The sequence below is a fragment of the Canis lupus genome, chromosome 9 (assembly GCF_048164855.1).
Source record: "Canis lupus baileyi chromosome 9, mCanLup2.hap1, whole genome shotgun sequence".
Lineage (NCBI taxonomy): Eukaryota > Metazoa > Chordata > Mammalia > Carnivora > Canidae > Canis > Canis lupus.
In genome coordinates this window covers 35,943,362-35,948,797 of record NC_132846.1, presented here as the reverse complement: position 1 = coordinate 35,948,797, position 5,436 = coordinate 35,943,362, and the positions used below count along the sequence as shown (strand labels likewise).

General features: G+C 37.5%; 1 non-coding gene across 1 annotated transcript; it reads right to left on the bottom strand.

Annotated features, from left to right (window-relative positions):
• Positions 1-4,276: 4,276 nt before the first annotated feature.
• Positions 4,277-4,383, bottom strand: LOC140640824 (U6 spliceosomal RNA). The gene has a single exon (XR_012037443.1). It is a non-coding gene; the product is annotated as a U6 spliceosomal RNA (small nuclear RNA).
• Between the last annotated feature and the right edge of the window lie 1,053 nt (positions 4,384-5,436).

Sequence of the window (5,436 nt, the reverse complement as noted above, 5' to 3'; positions counted from 1 at the left end):
CCACCACAAATGTTGATGAACATCCATCAGGTGTGAACAATAGAAGAGAGTTTGCCCAGATGGGTCATTGTGGGCCAAATCGGTATCTTGCATTCACAGTGGGTGAAGAGACACACAAAACACAGAAAGACAACATGGCCTCTAACTTTGAGGAACTGAGAGATCAAAAAAGTGAAAGTAAGAGTGCATCTCTCATTTCACCACAAGGAACATCACTGAAGAAAAGGAAAGAAATCTCAGCAATTTGAGAGAGGTTCAGAAAAAGTCGTTTTTAAAATGGAAGTTGTGCTTCTGTTTGGGCTAGGTTGAAAAGCAATAGAGTACCCACCTCCCACTTACATTTTGCTAGGCAGCATCTGCTCACTTTTTCGTTCTCAGGCACTGCTGTCTGGTAGAAATACAAGTCACATATATAATTTAAAGTGTTCTAGTAGACACATTTTTAAAAAGTACAGAGAAACAGGTGAAAGTAATTGTAACAATATATTTAACCACGTATCTTTTCAACATGTAATTAAATAAAAATTAAGTAATTAACATTCTTTTTTTTTTTACAGTCTTCGAAATCCGTGTATTTTACATTTATAGCACATCCCAATTCATACTGGCCACACTGCAAGTGCTCAATAGCCACCTGTGGCCAGTGGTCACTTAGCAAACAGTGTAAGTCCAGAACATTCCACCCTGGAGAGTGTTCCATGTGTATTAAAACCCAAATTTATTGAAGAGGAGACATTTTGCTTTCCTGTTCTGTCTCTAGATCTTACAGCAGAAATTGGTTGGAGCAGGAAAGGAATAGGGCAAATCATTTTTAGGGCTTTCTAAGGAATATTTAGCAAGGCTGGTTACCATCCTGAGGTACTTAGGGACTGAAGACGGTCCTTTGTCAAAAGCAGACTTTCTTTGTGTTGCATCAGAAGAATTCCTCGCATTCTAGGAAGTTTGATTGATGTCCTTGCATGCTCATCACCTATGTGATAGGCCTAGCCCTCTGTGCTTTGGATTGAGAGGAATTCCCTGACTCATACTATCTTTCTTATCTGGGACTACCTAAAGATAATTCATTCTGAAAGCATTATCCTTCTGTGTCTGGTCATCTGTAAAATTCCAAGGCTCTGCCTCTCAGGGAGCGTGACTGGTAACAATAGCTTCTTCCTCTTTGGTGTTGGAACTCTTCAAAGTAAGCTCAAAGACACTTCTGTGTGTTATCCTCACCTCAATTGTTAGGACTGGAACTTAAATGAAGAATCCAGGTTTCTGAAAAATCCTAATGATTCGGTATTAGTCTCTGGCAAAGGTTTTTGAATTTGAGAGCACATAGGAAATCTTCCAGAGTGTTTATTTCTGCTGATGCCAGGGCCTCTTGTGCCACATGTCAGGCCTTTTACGGAGCTTCCTTCTCAAGAAGCACTCCAGGTAATTCTGAGTCAGGTGTCTTGGCTCTCTACGGTGTAGAAATACTGGTAGATACTGGAATCCAGGTTCCTATACATGGAAGGAATTGCTATGTCCTCAGCTGTCTCACATTAGGGGGTAATGCAATAAATCACTTGCATTTTCTTTTCAATATTTTATTTATCTATTTGAGAGAGAGAGAGATAAAGATAGAGCAGGGGGAGCAGCAGAGGGAGAGGGAGAAGCAGGCTCTCCACTGAACAGGGAACACAACGTGGGGCTCCATCCCAAGACCCTGGGATCATGACCTGAGCTGAAGGCAGATGTTTTACCAACTGAACCACCCGGATGTCCTAATCACTTGCATTTTCATTTGAAATTATGTTTCAAATCCTTTTTGCCCATCAGAGGGTTTCCTTTGGCAGCATGAAATTCTGAGTGTCTTTTTGGGAAAAGGAGCTGCTGGATGGTTGTGTGTGTGTGTGTGTGTGTGTGTGTGTGTATGTGTGTTTAAGATAACAAAAGGGATGAATAAAAGCCAAATAAAAACCATATATTACCTAAGGCAATACTAGATATGCCAATGATTTATCTTTCTTCCCTATCCCTGCTAGATTCTTTTTCTTTTGTCAGCTTTATTTTTTAATTAATAAAGGCCCTCTTCAGATAAGTGAGAAAATACAGATAAAGTATAAGACACTTAGCCATAGATCCATCTTTCAGAAATGCTCATTTCTTTTTCACAAAATGGATTCCTAACATTAATTCTGTTTGCACCTGCCTTTCTTAAAACTTTAATCTTATACTTCTTGTAAGCTTAAAAATGTCTACATATTATTGTTATTTTTAACAATAGTTTCTTCTACCAAAGGAAAAGGTATACCATACCTTCCTTCTACAGTATACCATTATTTTATCAACTGTCTACGTTGGAACTTTTAAATTGTCTTTTTTTTTTAATGGATTTTATGTTTTTAGGGAAGTTTTAGGTTCACATCAAAACTGACAGGAAGGTACAGAGATATCCCATATACCCCCTGTCCCTACACATGCACAGCCTCCTCATTATCCACATCCTTCACCAGAGTGGTACATTTGTTACAATTGGGGAACCTACACTCACATATCATTATCACCCAAAGTCCCTAGACATTAGGATTCACACTTGGTGTTATACATGCTATGCCTTTGAACACATGTAAAATGACATATATCTGTTATTATAATACCATACAGCTTGGTTTCACTGCCCTAAAAATCCTCTGCACTTCTATTCATCCCTCCTTTCCCCAACCCCTAGCAGCCAGTCATATACTATATAGCCTTTCAGATTTTTTTCTTTCCTTTTTCCTTTTCTTCCTTCCTTCCATCTTTCTTCTTTCTTCTTCTCCTCCTCCCTTCCTCCTCCTCTTTCCCCCTCCTTCCTCTTCTCCTTCAACAAAGCAATGGTAAAGATTCTTTATATACATCTCTTTGGGAGAAGAGTTTGAATCTTTAATAAATAAAAACATAGAAAGCAGAAACAAATACTCATTTCCCACTACCCAAAATTAACTGCTATTAATGTTGCAACACATTATTTCCCAACTTTTCCATGTATATAAGTATTTTTAAAGTATATCAACATTCTTCTTTTAAAAAAGAAAGAGATGAGACTGTTCCAAGTAAAATGAAAACTCCCTTTGGTGACTGTCTACTCATTTGGTCCTCTCCTTTCTCTGCAGAGGAAATAACTATGATGAGTTTGGTGCATATTATAATCCATTTTTATACATACATAATATATGTATCAAAAAACATTTAGTAAAGCCTTATGTTTTTTACACCAACAGTATTGTTCTGCGTATATCATTCTGTGGTTTGCCTTTTCATTCAGCAATGTTTTGATAATCTGTTCCTACGTAGTTTTACAGAAATCTAAATTCATTCCTTCATATTATGACTTTACTATCTCCCATGTGTCTGTTCTTTATGTATGGAAATTTAGGCTGTTCTTTTTTGGTGAGGTTCTATTATAAATAGTATATGAACATGTACTTATTTCTCTTCGTAGATGTGTATCTTTTTCTCTGGTTAGGCACCAAAAGGTAGAGTCATTGGGTCAGAGTAAGCATAGTATTTTTTTTAATAGAGAGTGTCAAATTTGTCTTCCAAAGTGAATATACCTAGTTAGCTTCCTATCAGCAATACATATCCATATTTTCAGAACCTTGACAACAGTTGACATTGGAAAAAACGTTAAGCTTTGACAGTGCTGTGGATGAAATACAGTTTATTGTTTTCACTTCTCAGATTAGTTGTGAGGTTAATCATCTTTTTAATGTTTGTTAGCTAAACATACACTTATGGATAATTAACCAATTATATTCTCAGGAAAAATTCCTATCTGATCAAAGACTGTATTTTAAGGCTTTCAAAACATATTTTGAAATTTCCATTTAAAAATTTTGAAACTTTATATTCTTATCAAAACCATGATAAAATATTCATTTTCCACACTCTCACAAAACTCTGGATTACTCAATCTTTGCCAATCAAATAAGCAAAAAGTGTGCCTATGTTAATTTTTCATTTCTTTGATTATTGGCAACATTAATTTTTCTAAAATTCATATTCACATTTTTAAAAACTCACATTCTTATTCATATTTCTTCTTTTTTAGACTAGACTATGGCTTACAATAGCTGAACTTATACTGGGATATTCTTTTTCTTATTAACCCACTGTCATATAATTTACAAATTCTTCTCAGCTTGACATCTCGTTCATCTTTGTTTATGGTAATTTAGTGATATACCCATATTTTAAAATTTTTAAGTGTTTAAATGTTAACATATTTCCATTTTATTTTCTGCCTTCTCTTTTATTTTATTATCTTTTTAAATATATGGAACATTTGATGAATTTGCATGTCATCCTTGTGCAAGGGCCATGCTAATCTTCTCTGTATTGTTCCAAATTTAGTATATATGCTGCTGAAGTGAGCACTACCTTCTCTTTTAATAACTTTTATTTCTTATCTCAAAATGCATGTGCATTATGAAAAGTTGTTAAAATACAAATAAAAGAAGAAAGTAGGGATCCCTGGGTGGCGCAGCGGTTTAGCGCCTGCCTTTGGCCCAGGGCGTGATCCTGGAGACCCGGGATCAAATCCCACGTCGGGCTCCCGGTGCATGGAGCCTGCTTCTCCCTCTGCCTGTGTCTCTGCCTCTCTCTCTCTCTCTCTCTCTCTCTCTGTGTGACTATCATAAATTGGTAACAATTAAAAAAAAAAAAAGAAGAAGAAGAAAGTAGCAGTTCCTGGGTGGCTCAGTGGTTGAGCATCTACCTTTGCCTCAGGGCATGATCCCAGAGTCCCAGGATCGAGTCCCACATTGGGCTCCCTGCATGGAGCCTGCTTCTCCCTCTGCCTGTGTCTCTGCCTCTCTCTCTCTGTGTCTTTCATGAATAAATAAATAAAACTTAAAAAAAAGAAGTAAAACCCATGTAATTTTACCACCTGGAGATAAGAATTACTAATATTTTGAAGTGTATCCCTCCAGACTATTTCTATGCAAATATACTACACATACATATTTTCCAGTAATTCTGCTAGCATGTGACTTGGGAGTAATGTTCTAGGCCAGTGGTTCTCCAACTTTAGCACACACCAGAATCCCCTGAAAATACTTGTTAAAATACATCTTGCTGGGTCCCACTCCCATAATTTAGTGAGAGGACCCAAGAATGTGCATTTCTGACAAGTTCCCAGGTGATGCAGATGCTTGCTGGTCTGGGTACCACACTTTGAGAACCAGTTTTAGGTTCACCCTGTCTAAACTCTCACATTGCAGTCACTTCCCTACTTAAACCCTTTTTATGGTTTCCTCCTGTCTGCAGGACAAAGTCCAGACTGCTTGGCAAGGCACACAAGTCTTTTATGATCTGGCCCTGGGCTGCTTACTCTCCAGACTCACTCTTCACACTTGGCCCCACTCTCTGCCCCAGGAGGCTGACCTGTGTAGACTATATCAACAGGTTCTGTCCTCTGCCTTGTGGCTC